Source organism: Siniperca chuatsi, linkage group LG7, assembly GCF_020085105.1.
Source record: "Siniperca chuatsi isolate FFG_IHB_CAS linkage group LG7, ASM2008510v1, whole genome shotgun sequence".
Lineage (NCBI taxonomy): Eukaryota > Metazoa > Chordata > Actinopteri > Centrarchiformes > Sinipercidae > Siniperca > Siniperca chuatsi.
Window position 1 is genome coordinate 25,512,440 of NC_058048.1, and position 18,246 is coordinate 25,530,685.

An 18,246-nucleotide genomic window follows, 5' to 3' on the forward strand; every position below is an offset into this window, starting at 1 on the left:
GTCTTTCACACTCATGCCAGCCGACTGCACAGTATGAGGCTGAATCTGTCAACAGAGTAACCATGACATTACATTTGTGCAGCATCCATTAACATTGAGTAATATTTTTAATGTTTCAAAGAAAAATTCATACTAGATGAATGTCACATTTAACTAAGATTTTTTTTTTGGAAAACAAATATTATAGATTGCTAGTTTAAACAAAATAAGTTTACCAGTAGGTTTAGCCATCCAACCGCAAAGGCATTTTTGTCAAGGTGGCCCAGTCAAATGTATTTCAAGATGTTTGTAAAGATCACTGCATTATGGACTTAGAGGTAGATCAACAGTGTTAATCATTTTCCTAATACATGGATGTGTGGCATAGTTTTTCAGGAAGGATTTTACTCTCCTAAAGTTACAGTAATGTTAACAGAACAAACATAACAAGGACAGCTCATTGGCCAGATCAGTGTACAGGATCGGGGACAGTTGGCTTGGCCCAAATCTTGACAGGTTTTAACCTTCCGTGGCAGGAGGAAGCACGCTTTCCATGTGACAGACAGCCAGCCTGTCCGAACAGACGGTAATGTGTGCATACATTTAAAATATGCAATTACTTGCAGATTAATCTCATGAGAGTGGCAGCAAAGATGGCAAATGTAATATGAACTCTGATCATTTTCTCAGTGAATTTAGCTTCAATGCAATGCACTAAGATCACCTGCCTGCGATCTTGAAATATGCCAAATGCACAGACACTAAATAACTCTGACTATTCATGCAAAAGAAGATATGCTCAAGGCAACACTGTCTGAATTAAGAAGTAGGACAGCCTCGACTACATTATAATTGAGCATATATGCCATTCATTTGATTGATTTGTTTACTGGTGGTTTATTAGCACAACTGATACACTGATAAATCTCACCATACAGGGCGCTTTAGATTTATGTAGTTACATGAAAAACTGTCTGAAATAATTTGAGCATAGAGCACACATCTTCATTCGAGTGACAGGGACACGCCTGCCACTGGAAACCAACAGTAATGCTAATTTACATTGGTGTCCATAGATACAGTAATTTTAAACTTATCCAAAGTATAAGGAATGACTTGCTGAGGTATTTCTGCTACGTATAATACTGAGGTTTTCCACTGGCCTTTGAGTACACAATGACAGCAACACCATCAGAGTTGAATGAAGTTTCAGAGGTGAGGGGCATCAATTGTGAGCAAGACCTGTCTCTACGTTTACTCAAGCAATTTCACCACCCAACTGAAGATACCTCTTCTGTTTTCCTGAAGGCTTGAAGGTTTTACCCGCCATCTATTTCCATGACTCTAACACTGTCAATACCTCCACAATTGCTCTTCCCTTCCTCTTTGTTTCACTTAAGATTAAGCTATAGGTGGGTCCAGGCATAAGAACATCCTACTCAGTAGCCAGTAGTGACCCCACAGCAAAATGACCCTCAGACACACACACAAAAAAACATAATAATATTATGCAAATGCTCTCTGTTGTGCTGTTGAAATTAAGACACAGCAGAATGTGCAGGAAGAGAGGATGGGGCGTAATGCAGAGAGGGGAAGGTGGGAACACACCACAGTTTTAATGTAGTGTTACTCAAGTAGACATATCTGAACCTGTAACAACCAATTTTGTCTCAACATCCTCATTTGTCTAAACCTTACCCTCACAAACCAGAGTAGCCTTTCATGTGATCGCAGCATTTCAAGAAACTTCTGTCTTGCAACCACATTTGACATTCAGTCACGTCTTTTCATGGATGTCCTTTTTGCTCCTGGCCCTTTAACATGCTGTATAAATAGAAATCCTTAAATATGAGCAAACACTAGATCATCAAGACAAAGGTTGAAAAATCCATTTTCTGTCCCTTAATTACATTTTGCCTCTGCTCTCGTATATTTATTTCTCCTTCTTTGCTCTGTGCATGTCTGTTTGGTCAGTTTAATAAACCATGGACTCTCCCTGACCCGCAAGAACACGAAGCGCTGAATATATTCCCAATTATCTATTTTGCATAAAAAATAATTAAAAGCTAGTGCTCTCTTTTTTCATATTTAATTTGCCTTTTAACTCTCTGAAGAGTTCTTTAATGCACTTACCAAAAAGAGCTCTTAATTCCATGATTTTCATAGACAAGTGCATACTGTAGTATTTTGTCATCTCTGTTGATCAGAGGAGTGTTAAAAGGTTTCCAGCACTTGCTATGAACATCTTGATGAAGATGAACTTGATGTGCGAGTAATTTAATGTATCAAGGGACCCAGTGACTGTTTTCCATTCAGTCTCCCTCTGGCCCATCAGTCTGCTTTCCATGTCCATTTTCCAGCTGGCTATAATGCTTTCAAATTGTGGATGCAAAAATAGTTGACTGACAAATGATCAGATTGGAGAGCTTGCTGTATTTAAAGGAATATAGCTAGTGGATTATAGAAAAAGGCAATTGTGTATTGATGCTACACAAGGAGTAAAGTAGGTTAATAGGCCAATTAACCTGAGTGTTATTTGGTGACTTACCCTCAAATCTCATATTTTAGATCTTGTCATGAATAATGCTTAAAATGTGTCAAATATCATTCTGCTCTCAGTTACTGAGTAATTTAACCATCACTCATGTTACACAACTTTGTGGTTATTTTGTTTGTTAAATTTTTCTGATGTTTACTTGATCAGACTTCAACAATTTGACATCCCAGTGTTTTTGAGCTAATGCTTGGGAACATTTTGGCTGCTGATCTGATGAGGTGGTGAATTTGAACTTTAGCGTGACGTGGGCGGGTGGAAAGATATTGATGATAGGCAGCCAGTCACAGTATTGTCTAATACTTGAGTGCATTAAAATGATTAAAATGGCACCTAAGTTTCAATAAAGCAGTAAGGTGAAGAGCATGCACACACATTGATACAATTTATGACATTTTTATTTGCAACCAGATAAATCTAAATAGATATAGGGACGAATAGCGTGAGTTAGCATGATACGTGATATTTCAGAAAAAAGACAAGATGTCAACAGCAGTGATACGTTTTCCACTTTAGGTTATAGTCTGTTTTTTCTGTTTTAATATCTTACATAAAACATCCTCTAATGTTGCATGATTTAAAGAGCAAATACATAACTCAGGCTTTACTCCACTGATCTTTTCCCTATACTCCCTATACTAAGATTATTTGTGTTCCTCAGAGGTAGATTTAAACCACCTTAAATCAGAGCATTTATTATTCCAGCTGTTGGGAAAGAGCAGGTTCGGACTGTCTGTCTCCACTGAAATGTTTTCTCAGCTGCTCTCTCTGCATTACACACGCCTTCCCAGGCAGTGGACAAGAAGCAGGACCTACCCCCCTTTTCAGGACAAGCCCCCGGCTTCCACCCACGGGAACCACTTGGATTCAGAAGGCTTAAATGCACGGATGTTGTATTTTCTGTCTTAGGCTAAAATAGTCCTGCACTCTCCTTGTGAGTTTGGTAACCTTATGAGTGACACAGTTGGTTGGGCAGAGCTCCCCTCCTCATGAGAGTTTGATCTTATCGTGCCTTTTCCCCCCTTCTTTTTGAGGGAGGAAATGTATTTGTAACACTATGGGATTTTTCTTAGGAAAAGGGATAACCTCTCCAACGAATGTGCTTGTGTTTTAGAGATAGTTTTGTTTCTCCATATTCTTTAAGCTGTAGGTTAAAGTTATGGCAATACCCTGTTATCAGTAGCAGTGCCCCATCTGTGTTCTTATTGTCCTAGTGCCAGAATTACACTTTCATTAGCTGTTCAATGGAAGAGATATTTTGGATCACTGTAAAAGGAAATATCCTCCATGTCTGGTAATATTCCTGTTTTTATCTTTAGTTTTGCAGTCATTCAGTGGCAGTCACAATTCTTCACTCAACGTATCAGCTTTTAAAAACGGGCACAAGCTCTTATCATATGAAGACTATTTCAGCACTTTAATTGGTTAAAGCTTGCACACATTTTTGAAAGTAATATTTGCAGCTCATTTTATGGGGAAGTAATTTACACCTTAAAGAAATACGTGATCCTCTTTCTAAATGATGCTCTAATGCTTTCATCAATATCACACAGCATTAATGTTTGCAGAAACTGACATAAAAGGTTTGGAAACAATTGCCTGGAGACCAATGAATGCTGTTGACAAAAAGACACCTTGGGAATAGCTGTAATCACTCCACTACACGGGGATAGACCCTGTTTTGCATGACCATTCAAAACCTTGTAGACTGTTGTCAGAGGTGAAGGATTATAGTAGTGTTTAACACATTGACACATTAGTGATATCATAGAAAAGGTTTCAATCGTGGTCATCTGGACACTGTTTTCAGAATCAAGACGTGAAAACAGTGTCCAGATGACTACGATTGAAACCTTTTTTTACGATGGAACATTCCTGGACGAATGAGGGACTACACCGTCACATTAGTGATAGTATAAAAACATATTCTACACGCTCAATCTTGATGAAGATTCAAATTTTAATTATGGAGTATAAAATATTGTATTTCTGCACACAATTTACATGTTTTAGTAACTTAACATATTCACAATATCAGCATAGGACATTATAGGTGCACAGTTTTGGTTTCCAAACTTCTACATGCTCCTGCATCAGTGAAAAAAATCTACAATGCTCAGTTTGGTAAAATATTTCCAAGCACTGAGATAAAACATGATCATCAAGCTAAAAAAAGCCTGAATTTCTTAGTAGAGCTGACAGTTCAGAGGTAAAAGTTCTCACCCGGCAACAGCAATTATAGTTTCACAGGCATACCGATAGATCTTCTGTTTTCCACACTCCGTCATTATCCTGCAAGAATACAAGATTAGTCTAAATTTGTATTTGTTAGCAACATACATCAGATAAATTATTCACCTCTTAACTGCAATTCAAAGTTCAGCAGCTCACTTTCCCTTTGTTCATAGATGGCTGTGAAAATACTTCTTGACTCAAAGTCAGTGCAGTGTTACTGAAATGATGTACTAAAGAAATGTATAATACAAAGCATGCATTATGTTCATATTTGAGTATCTATTCAGAGGATCTGAACTTTGACGTGTACAGTAAATGAAAGATAAATGAGTATGCTCAAACAGCAGGAGTTGCCACTTTTAAGTCCAAGCAAGACATGTGATAAAGGACTCTAACCGCAATGTCATATTTTCAATGTCAAAGTAAAAGATAGACAGTGGTATACCTGTTCATCCTTACTGTCATATAAATTAAAGAAATGAAACAAAGCACAACCCTGTGGATGTAAGGTAAATTTGACCAACTTCATGAAAAAAAAAAATCTTAAGTCAAAATACACTTTTCTTCTTCCATACAAACCTGAGGCAGATTGCTCTATTTCAGATTTATAATACTGGATAGATATGGCATGTGGGCATTGGGTGGGGGTGTCAGTGACTTGCCTCTTTTCATTTTCTATCCTCAATCTTTGACACGTTAATGAGGTGTTAGAGGACAGACAGGAGACGTCCAGTAGACGAGTCGAGCCTTTGAAATAGAGATATTTTCTGCTATTAAGTAACGGGAAAGTGTCTCCTTTACACATAAATACAATCATATGTACTTGTAAATCTGAATATTAACAATCATGTCACAGTGGCTGCTGACGCCTGAAGACATATACACCCTTTAACAAATCACTTTACTGACTATACAGCATGACCCTTGTCATTCACCTTTCTCTATTAGACTTATAGCAGTCATTTCAATATAGGCAACCTCATCTGGAGCTGTAAGATCAATTCAGACAATGATATGAGCATTGCATGAACTAAGAAATACAATACAAACCCTCTCTATTAGAAAGGGGAGATTCACCCACAGTAATTAATGTGTTTCAAAACGTGAGCTACTGTGCAGATTATTGTATTTATTATATCACATTTATATTTTGAGTCTTTACTCAAAAATCTAAATTTTAGTTCCTAGATTACTGTCATTACTAGCAAACCGTCAAAATGAGAACAGAAGTCAGGGACATTCTTTTTTTTTATTATAGCAAGGAACAAAGGAAGGTATTGAAGAGGTGGAGAGGAGGATGAAATGTTGGTGCAGTTCAGAGAGCAACCTAACCTATGATCCGGTGCTCAAGTTTATTACTATGGTGGTCACGGGACCTTACACTAAAGGATCATTACCCTCTGTTATTCTGGTAGCACTGATAATTATTTTACTTTTGTTATAGAGGCCTGAGTCACTAAAGATAGTAGAACTATTGGGAGGCACTTCATTATGCTGTTTTTTGGCCTTTGCATTAGTATTGCCACAATCTAGACTGCAAACAAAATGTAATCAGGTCTTTTTCCATGAGGTCCATGTGGCTTGCTGGAGGAGATCTCACTGGGCAAATTCATCTTTAATCTTTATTTTTGTATCTGTAGACTAGTTTATTCTTCATAACTTTGGCATGATTGTATGAATCCTTTACTTGTAGTTGTAGTAGTAGAAGTAGTAGCAATAGTAGCTATAGTATTAGTATGAGGAGTACATGTTATAGGTAGTAATAGTAGACATGATGAAGATGATGTGCAGTAATAGTGTAGCAGTAACAGTTACTGTATATGTAGTAGTAACTGTAGTCACAGCTGTAGCTGTAACTGCACTTTCAGTAGAATTAACAGTTGTAGTAACAAGTACGGTAGTAGTAACAGCAGTATTGGATGTAGTTGCTGTAGAAGAAGCTAGTAGTACTAATAATAGTATTGAAGCATTAGTAGTAACACTCATAGTGATAGTTATGGCAATAGTAGTAATAAAGTAGTAATATATTTTAAATCATGCTAGGGTATGCAAATAGAGAATGTAGAGGAAGAGAAAATGGTCAGAGAGAAACACAGTTCAGCCAAATCTATCTTTGTCATGATCAGTTTCAGGATGACTTGGCATTCATTTAGTACAACAACATCATTACAGTCATCATTTAGGACATTGGTATATGCTCCCTGAAAGACTCAACAGTACATGAAAAACAAATTCCTTTCATGCCATCTTCCAAGAGGTTTCTGTCTAGAACATTAATCGCATGCCATCATCTCCCTTACAGATGGATACTGACTTACTTCAGCCACTTTCGGGAGATAGTGTACCACACATTCCACATACAATGGCCATGCTGTATTACCAGCAGTGATGACTCCAGGTGTGATTGATCAAATGTGTGGTTCTATTGCTGGGATAGCCTCTGTAACAAGGTGGTGTGCATGGTGTGTCATGTAAGCTCCCAGCCATTATCTCATCATTATCTATCAGCCAGTACAGAGGACCTCGCTGTAACCCAAGCGGCTCTTTTGACCTGAGGCACTCGGCTTTTCAGTGTCCAGCTCCCACTTGGAAATTAGTCACTCTCTGACAGGTGGGGATGGATACCTGTGATCCTGGCTAGATTCATATGCTTTTTCACCCCCATCTATCATCACCCACGGCTCCTTTTGTCTCAGACTCCTTCACCGTTCCATTTCTGTTATAGACTGTTTGCTCTCTGGTCATGATTTGATCACCACTAGTTTTGGCACATGAAGTTATGAACATAAGAATGTCCATGTAGATAGATACTGTCCATCCTCATTATTTGCTGTACATGTGTTCTGTTCATTTATTTACCTGTGTTCAACCACACATAGCCTAACTCTAAGTCTAATAAGACTTACAAGAAATCAAAGTAGCTAAGTTTGCAGCTTTTTACAATATTATAACACTATATTTCACTCAGTGCCTTCACCCGTTTCACTGTGAAGCTGTGTGGGAGACAGATTGTCAGAATCTGAGAGAACTGCCACAGTATATAAGCCAAGTATGTTCTGAACTCCCTAGTATGATGCAGACAGTCTGTTTTGCTTTGTGGTCATCACTATAAGTACACTAATGGTGTGTGTGTGGGTGCACTTGTGTGCATGCAACTGTGAATGTGAGTGGGTGTAAAATGAATCAAGTGCAATGTGAGTAATCAGTCATTTTTGCATTTATTAATGAGATGTGTTTTTAAGTAGCTGAGATGGATCTGTCATTTTCTGGCTCAGCACTCTGAGCAGTGTTCAGGGTGCATTTTCTCCCCCACATATGGCAATATTGCTCTTTTGAGACTCAGTGTGTGGGTTGATTGTAAAGAATTGAGTGTTTCACACTCTCTGAAAGGACTTCCTCTTAACATAGTTGTAATCAATCCGCGTCAAGTAATAATTCACAATAATACTAATAAGAGTATATAGTTTTATATATTTCATTTAGATTATGTTCTTAAGTATGCCATACTGACAAAGCAAAATTAAAGTGGTTTTACACCCAACACGTATCAAACACGCACTCCCTGTAGACTTAAAAAGTGTATATTAAAAAAATTGTAGTTTGCTACTGTACTCACAGATAATGGAGGCTGTGGTCAGCTTGATTTCACAGTTTCACAGTTACAATGGATTCCAATAGTGAAGTCTTCATTGCATAAAAAAGGACCACTCCCTCAGCATCATCCACTTCTCCACCATACATCCATATGATCAATATGTTCCAAACGGTCATATTTTTGCCAAACATGTCTAAATACACTTTTTCTCTCAATCCTCAGGTGCAACCCTGTTGAGCTTATGAGAAGGTGCATGCATTGGTTTTCGGCATGTTTGAGTGCTTGCTCCTCCGTTGGACAACAGTTCAGTTGGTGAGTGTTTCATTCTCAAAAGATACATTTTGGGTGGAGCATCACTTAAAGGCATAATTATAACACATCTGAGGCAGTGAAGTAATGCATTGGGATATGACTGCAAAAGCTCATCTCAAAATCAAATGCTAATGAATTGTGGCACCATTAAAAAGAGAGCAGACTGCTTCTTTTTCACCAAAGGGCATGTAGAAAAAGCAATTTTTGTTTAATTCACTTGCAGGAGAAATTACCCAAAATCTTGCTTTGGAGCACAAAGAAAACCACCAGAGCTGTCTGGTTTTTAATCACCTGGTCTAGTTAGGCATGTGTAGTGAAAAGAGCGTGGCGGAACCTAACCTTTTGACTTAAAGAAGCCACAGATGCAAAATCTTCCTCTCCCCTCTGTCCTTTTGGTGCTAGGTTCCCTGCATCTTCGACCAATATTAACTTGATCAAAAGACAGTGGTTGGCCTCGGAGCAAACTAATATGCTCATTAGCATTGACAAGGGTGCCTGGGAGCAGTTCATGTGCATTAATGAAGTAAAGAACTGAGCCAAACAATCATACCCAGCTAGCTTTGGAATGCACAGCCAGCCACACGCGGGGCTCCCTAATGACCTGAGGATCTGAACTTGGGCAGAATTCAATAGGCCGTTGTAAAATGGCTTTGTTCAACAGCTCTGTACGGTTATCATGTATAGCTTATGGTGCTTTTGTAAACCCTGTTCAACTGCCCAAAGTTGGATTTTATTTTTAAATGCAAACAAATGAAAATAGAACACCCCCCCCTAACTACATGTTGTTCCACTTGCAACGCTAAGAAACACTGAAAGAAAAGAAAAAAAAAAAAAACAATTTTCCCTGCATATTTAGATATGTTACCCCAGGGATATGTTTAATTTCCATGGATGAATTGCCCCTCACATTTTCCCTTTCTAAAACTGACTCACTGAAGCAAATGAGTTTTCACTCTTTTTCTTGGGGACAAGGGGTCATTTCATTACATTTTCTATCAATACCATGGATATGCTGTGCTTTATATTCTGCAAGATTATTTGAATTGATTGACCACTGACATTTTGCAGTTGTTCCCTGTGATGCAAATTTTAACTGCAGGAGATGGCAAAGGGCATTATTTTCAAAGTATTCACACCTGCGTCCTCCATCTATTGAGCCAGTCTGGGGTGCAGACTGGCTACAGGGCTATAGCTTGCCACATGACCATTTGAAAGGTGACATTTTATCAAGGCCATCTTCAGTTGTGAGTATGGGTGAGTGCAGACAGCGTTCAGGTCAATTGTCCCCTGTGTCCATATGTGCTGCAAGGTGTCTGCACGGCCATACAAATTGCACTCTCCCTCTCCTTTTCACCCCATCACTTCCTGTATCTCTCTCTCTTTCTCTCTCTGTGGCACTCTCATGCATACACATGCTCACAAACACTGCATACAGAGAGAGAAAAATATGGTATAAACAAGGAAGATTATGGCTAAAGGTATACTGTAAAGCAAAATATCTTTGTGCATCTAATTGAAAAAAAGAAACAAAAAAATTCTATTCTCCACTATAAAAAGTCTATTTTGTGCTGAAGAGCTATCTTCTCAAAAATCAGAGGCTTTATGACATCGAAAGCAATCTTAAAGAATGCTCAATGCCTGTGTGTGAAGTGGCGATAAAACTCGATGGATGCATGAAAAGTAATATACGTCAAGAAACTAAAATACACAAATGTCTGCATGCTTCCAGCATCTATTGCTACTAACCACCCTGTGGGGCCTTGTTAGTCCGTAGCTACACCTAAGTGCAAACAGCATGCAACCTAATTTGGCAGACACACAGTGCACTAATTATATGCCTTCCTTTTTTAACCAGTGTTGTTTCAGCCAACAAGTTGCATTTGAACTCTAGTTAATAGAAAAGGTAGAGTCTGAACCAAATGATGGATTTTGGTTCCACTTGGCTGACCTTTGGCTGAGGTTATCAAGCATTTGCAAAAGGTGGTGTGGGTCCAAATTGAAATGTGTGAGCAGAATGGAGCTTCCCCAAGCATCATGACCTTTGCTAGCCACTTCATCAGCTGGTCGTCACCGCAGACTCATTTATCAGGCACGGCACTCTCTGAGGAAACTCACAGGTGCTGCCCTGGATGGGGTCACATGCCATGTCAGGTCATCTCACACGATCTTTGCTGGAGGCAATAAGCGAGTGGGCGGAAACAGTCTTTACTGCTCAATACTTAATAGGATAGAGCTCCTCTGCAATAGTGCTAATTTGGTACAGAAGTCATATGATTGTAGATGCTCTATGTGGATGAAAATAATAGTTTCTGCCAATCTCTGACTAATTGTCAACACAAGGACCTTTCAATTGTTCAAATATTTGAACTTGATGCAGGGAAAGTGATTGAAGCTCTTGATCCCCATCCCTAGTTTTAACCTCTGGAAAATGTTTCAAGCATTTCCCCTTCATTGTATCACCTTAAACTAAGACATCAATAGAATTCTTAGAATTCTCACATCATCTACTAATGTCAAACTCCTTATTAAGCTCAGACAATAAGGAGCCGCTCAGAAATCGACAAAATGGGTATTTTTGGCTGTAATTTAAGAAATTACTGACAGGATTGACAATTAGCAGTGACCCCTCACAGTTCAAAGTAGCAAGACGTAAAAAGTGAGAATGGCTGTTAATAATACTAAGAAAATTATATTCAAAACCATTTACATCTGCTGGTGGCTGGCTTGTGAAGTTTAGGTTTTTCTTGGTGATAATGTATATTAACTGATTCACACACAGTGAAACCCACTGTGAAACACTTTGCGAGGCACTTTGTCTTGGGCGCAGAAAGGACTCTCTTAGCTAAACCATTTATTTAAAAAAAGCCTAATTACTCCACTGATGGCTGACAATGAACACAATGGGGCAAGCTCAAATTCCACCAAACCCCTTCCTCATACTGCCTACTGTGATGTCAATATTGATGTTAAAATCTAGGCTTGTACTAAATTAATTACCCAAAATAAGTAAAAGCTAGCTCATTTAAGTATGGACTGGATTCGTTTCTAATTACTGAAAGATGATTTAGAAGTGCTCATCTTTGAACATTACCGAACATTACCATAAATGCTTCCTTCAGGATTTTAAACTGGAAAACACGTAGTGGCTGCTATTGAAACATTATCTACTTAAAATAGGAACTGGTCTCTGAAATTGTTTAAAGTGAGACATTTTGAATGCTTATTTGAAGTAAGTGTGTTTGGAGAGCTTGGAATTGAAGAGTTGGTGTTTAGTTTTAATTAAAAATGCAATGCTAGTAATTCTCATCATCATTAAACAACTACCCAGCTTGCAGATTGGACTGGCTTTAGCTGCCAAGCTCAGTTGATTCTCAGGGGTTGTTTTCTAGGCTAATACTTCATGAGAATAATTGTACCTGCAAGATTTAGGCTGGCTCTGCTAGGCAATGTGAAGCTGCTTTAGGCAAGAATTAAATGTAAACTTATCCTTGTCTTGCCAGCCTAAGACACAAAGTAGGATTGCATTAGAGCTAATCATCCCATCTCTGCTGACTGAGACAGATCTAAGCTACTGTGGATGCTAAATGAAGCTCTGCCAGCAGGTATGGACTTCTCCACCTACCGGAAGTGACAAATCAAAATGTATCTTTCAATAACACAACTGCCTCGTACTTAACAGTGATTAAGTGCGTGTTTCATCCAGAGAAAACTGGAGTGGTGAGTTGTGTAATGTGAGGTTTGCTGATACCGTGTTCAATAATTTGTGGTTATTGAAATAACTTTTTCCTGCTGCGTTGCTTTTTAGTTGCTTTTTTTTGGTCAATACAATCAGCTGCAAGGCCTTAATAAAGTTTGAAGCATGCTGCTACATGGTTTTATTATACTGACACAGTGTCTTCAAGTCTGAGGATCTCCAAATGGAGTTTGCAGTTGGTGTATTTTTGGAGACTGTTGTCTAGGTGATAACAGTCAAAAGTGGATTAAATACTGCTGTGTTTATGTAACTTTAATGTGAAATGTAAGAATAGAAGATGGTAATTCAACTATAAACAAAGTCATGCATATTTACAATGAATACTGGAAACTCACTTAAAGCAAAGTTGTTTGAAAATATAGCATTTTAACTGAAATTATATTGAGTATTGATTTTGCATTAAGACATTTTCTGATCAAAATGTGAATGTAAACTTACAGTAGGAAGATTTTGTCTGTTCTGTCAGTTAAGCATCAAGCGAGGTGACACATATTGTATGGCTTCAGTGAATGAATCATGCTTTTATTGTAATTAAAGCCTTAAGTAAAGAATCATGCAATAATATGAAAAACTGTATCCTGTGACATAACCTATCTTGTGCATGATGGGATGGGTCACAACAAAATCAAAATAATACATCCCGACCTTTTAAAAAAACAGATTTTTATTATTAGAAAAGTAAAACTTTAAGAAAGCTTTATTGTGCTGCTGCTCTAGTAAACTTTTCTAAAATGTAGTGTAAGTCATGTCTTCTTTATTTACATTGTACACACTAGCTTTAGTATTGTATTTTTGGAATACATCTGTTCTTATAATACATACTGTGTCCACGTTCTGAGGCATCATAACCCATATGTTAGGCTGTGACTCAAATCAACCCCTGTAAAAGTAATGATGGGCGGTTCGTGACATGCATGAAGACTCTGTTACGCACCACACTCATTTACAAGCAAGCAGCTCAGCTCCCCTCTATGCCAGTCATAACTCAGCCATTTTGTGAGGGACAGTGCAGTGGATGAGGTCAGACCACAGACGCTGCTCACTGGCTGATAATAGCTGATGGCTTTGAGTGGTCTTTAGAGTGGGATCCAAGCAAAAAATCCTGATTACATTCATATTCAGACCATACACCATGAACCGATCAAGGGCTTTTTCTCTACCTCTGAATGAGGCAGCACTCTGCTTGGAGACTGGCTCTTTCAATTGTCTCGATCAATTGCAGATGACTCAATAATCTAGTCTTTCTTCAACAATTGAAGGAAATTGGATGAGAAAAAAAATATTGTTGCACTACTTACACTTTATGATGACATACGTATGTGTTCGTGTCTATCCTTATAAGAGTATGTGTAATTTATTGCAAGCTAAGCCTACTTTATAATTCATCTCATCTGTATAGCATTAAACATATTTGCATGCATCAGTGCATAAGCTGCTGTACTTTTCAAATAGCTTGCTTCTGAAGGTGTCTCTGGTGACATGTCATAGCTATTTTCTGCTTAGGGCCACATATTAATAAATGTCAGTAGTGGAGAGCTGGCTTAGGCACTGACTTAATGCACTACTGAATCTGTGAATTGACCTTAGACCCTGACACCACACTTCAGCTCATATTAAGACAACACGGTCAGGGCACTGAGCTGCAACTTGATTTTGACGGACATGCAGTCGTTATCTCTGTTGGTCGTCACTAATCATATGCCTCCACAGAGTAATGGCTCAGGTCACAGGGATGACAGAATTTCAAGGGCAAAATCCACCCGGCATTTCTGTTTCAGACAAATAAGTCATCCGGTGTTTTAGTCATCACATGAAGCATAGTGTGACCACAATGACACAAGGTGTAATATGCTGCAGCTTTATAAAGTCAATAAAAGCATTAATAAAGTGCTTCAATCAAGTGATTCTGTCAAACGGTAATAACTGGCGCTTAAGTTATGTTACGCCCCACATAATTGCATGACCCAACTGAGAACATCCTACTCTATGAAAGTAATAAGTTACCACCTCATTTCATTCAACTGCCAGATCTTTATTTAGCAGTATGACTTCTAATTACAGGATTCCTACACGTTCAACTTGACATGGATACCCTGCGGGAGAACATGTGTTTTGATGTAAGAAAGAAAATTCCTGTTAAGCTAAATTCTTCAACCTTTGTTTTTAGTGGACAAATATTACATATATATATATATATATATATTTTGAAGATCCACTCCACTCAAAAGTTTTTCTTTTGTTTATGTCCCCTAAAATGTCAGACCTTGACTTTACTGACTTGTATCTATGGAAAGTTTGTCACTACGGAGGTGTTTTCACATTCCTCTACTGAAGGGAGAGATGTCTGTACACTTTCTTCAAATCTGAGATTCAAACCTACCCCAGGCAAGCTAGATTTGGTACGTAACAAATTCGAAAGCCAATCACTGTAACAAATGCCACCGGCAAAGAAACCCGAAACCTCCAGCGCAGGGCGGACTTGTCAGTACAGAGAGCGAGAGTTTGCACTAAGTTAGCGTAGTGAAAGTACACTTTACTGTCACACTTAGCAGAGTGTGCAGTTTTTGGATGTAAACCGGACCCCAGAGTTTCCTTCCACTATCTACTACGTAATAACAATGTGACAATGTGAACACACTGTAACATCATAGCAGATATTATTGTATGTTTCACAACCTCTTATGCTGTGTCAGCCACTGCCAGTTACTAGCTTAGAAGCTAACAAGCTAACAAACAACATAAACAAATAAAAGATACATCTGCTAGTCGTCAATTTTGATGCACAACAGACTCATCATCTGAGTCTGACTGAGGCTCAAACATGTAGGCTATGGCTGAATCTCTCCAATGTTTCCTCCAGTGTTAGCCATCTTAATGCGCACTGCTCTTTCACCGGCCAACCTATAGCGCAAGCAGCGGTGGTGGGCAGGGCATTCATAGATCTTCATTTCTCAATGAGGGAGAAAGAGTAGATTTTTTTTTACTTTTTATGTGGGAAAACCATATTAAACAAAATGTTAATCCTAGCAGAGTATTTTTTACATACTTTAAAACGTGTCTGGAGGGGAACTTTAAGATATCTGCATAATGTAAATCAAACGTAAATCTACTTGCGCATGAAGGACAAAGCTAAGGCACATGGAAATCCTCTTGATTGTTACAGCTTCTAGAAGAAAAAGTTGATAATTGGATTTGTGTAAGGCCATTTGTCTTCAATCAAGAAACTGTCATATTTTTCCTGAGGGGTTAAACAAGAACATGATCACTAACAGCAGAAATCAGCACTATTATCACATAAATTCACAGCCATTTGAAAGCTTAAGTTTTTTGTCTTCTCTTCGCATTATTCTTTTTCATTTTAAAGTCTTATTTATTCCCTCACCTCCATGAGCATTACTGACACTAGTTCTCCCAAGGGAAGAGAATAGTCTGATTAGAAATGATTGTCGGCTTGTCCCTGTTGCTATGTCTCCAACACTTTCTCACAACCATTTCACATTATCGTCATTCACTTCAGTGATCTTCTCATCTGCATGGTGGCAGCTCTACTTCCAGCACAAGGACAAGAAATTGGACCTCAGCAGGGAGCTAAATGTGCCTTCAATCTCAACAGTCCTTTTAATCTTTCATCAATCATGTGGAAGCAGCTCGGAGCCCTGATCCTATTACATTTTTAGGGGAATAGTTTAGAATTGACAAGCATGAGAACTGCAGTGAAAGTTTGCCATGCAAGAAAGTTGTGATGGAAGCTGGGGTTGGCTTGGCAATTTGAAGAAAAAGTCCTCAAACTGGTTTGCTAAAATTGAAAGCAAACAAACAAACAATTGGAAGTGGTATTTCACTTGCTGTCAACACAAGGATCTTGAGAGAACATCAAAAAATGGAGAAGGTTCTAAAAATTGTTTTCTTCAGCTGCACTGAAAGTGGCAATCACAGAAGCAGCACGGCCAAATGAAATGCAAACTCTAAACAGGGTCTGAATTTACAAAAGTCTGCTCAGGCCAAGTTGCTCTTAAGTGGCCAATTTAGAAATAAAGCTGAAGAATAAATGGCAGTTCATCACAGCTCAGAGTTTCTCTAATAGTAATTTACCAAACATTTTAGCTCCAAATGTGCTTCCAAATCAAGACCAATGAGCTGGAAAGGTGATTTAGAGTAAATAAGGGTGTTCTTATTACAAAAATGGTGTTGCTGTACTGCAATGAGCACTGCATCACATACTCGTTGCCTCAGGTTTGTATTGCAGAATGTAACTGAGATAATGGTGGTTCTGAATGGAAATCTTTTATTGGGTTCTGATATTGAACCAATAAATAATTCAAATTACAAACCTAATTAGTTTTAAGTGGCAATCGTAAATTTTAAAACACTTCACAAGTATAATTTCGCATTATTCTTAGATACTAAATAGTAGTATGCTGATAAATTTGTCCTGTCTTTGAGCAATACATGTTGTGGTTGTGACTCACAATTTCGAAGGAACTGGGATTTTTGTTTTTAACAAAAAATTGTTAACTGTACAATTTTGGTTTCAGTTTCAAAGCTAAAATAACATTGCTGGGATATGGCATATTGTGGTAATTACTGTTATTAGCATTCTTGCTCAGAAATCGTAAAGCAGCCATCACAGTTTTGACACTGATGCACTGCATTCAATTCAACATGAAGAGACTATAATTTATAAGTGATTTGGGGTTTTATTCATCAAGCGGAAGAAGCAATAAGTCCTGTAACTGCTAACAGTCTCCTGTACAACAGTCATCATGTACATAGGGCTTAAGCTTTTGGATGTTAAAATCGAAAGCTAATGTATACACCAGACATATTGGTGGCTCCAAATGGTACCGAGAGGTAAATATTTAAAAAAATAGTTTGATTTGAGTATTCAGAAAACAGGACTCTTCAAGGGACAAAAGAGCCAAAATATCTAAATCAACCTGGCTCAGAGCTGCTGTTTTTTAGTGCATAGGGTATATTCTGCTGTTAGGTTTTAATTCGCCACTTGATGTGGGCGAATATCATAATAAAATAATTGAATCTACCCAGCCGTGATCATGGGTAATGCCTGAGAAACTTTTCTCTATACATCTATGATTTGATTAAGCCCGATGAGGCATTTGTTAGCTATACTTTATACTAAAAAAGCTCTATTGTAGCGTTAAGTCAATTGAAAGATATGTATTGAAAGTACTCATCTCCCAAAATATGTTCTGCTGTGGCATATAAGATGCATTGCAATAACATATCAACCATGCTTTGCAGCATTACAAAGAATGGAGAACCCCACATACAGTATGGTTGTGTTTTCTAATGATTTCCTTTGTTCATTAACAAAGAAATAGGAAAGTGAAAGGAAAAAAGAAGACAGGGAGTGGAGGTACAGCATAGCCAAGCATTCCCTAATTAAGAGTTTTATGGGGCATATAATTTGAGTTACAGCACTAAGCCTTGATTCAAAAGCAAACAAAATTTTTTTCTTTGGATATTTCAAGAACACAGTTCTACAGACTTGTGAACACACAAGTTCATAGCAACTGAGTAAGTTGCAAACAGAAACAGACCGAAATCTACTATATGCTACTGATTACCAACAGTGTGAATGCTATATTGCTTTAAATAGTTTAGAATTTCTATTTTTACCACAGTTCAAATCATTCTGTCAACAGTTTGAAAATCATTGATCTGATCTGATATCTGATACATCTACTATCTAATGACAAAGTGAAGAGATATGGATCTGAAGTAACACAGTATATACAGTATACAGCATGTTCTTATTATAACAGTGAGTATGAGAGAAGACAACCATGCACATTC

At 38.0% G+C, this 18,246-nt stretch overlaps 1 protein-coding gene across 1 annotated transcript in view; it reads left to right on the forward strand.

Annotated features, from left to right (window-relative positions):
- The window catches only part of tenm4 (teneurin transmembrane protein 4), a 192,332-nt gene that overhangs the window by 20,295 nt on the left and 153,791 nt on the right, over positions 1 to 18,246 (forward strand). The window contains exon 2 of the mRNA XM_044203214.1: positions 8,586 to 8,675. The gene's annotated coding sequence lies outside the window, so the exon portion shown is untranslated. The remainder of the gene's footprint in view (positions 1 to 8,585; positions 8,676 to 18,246) is intronic.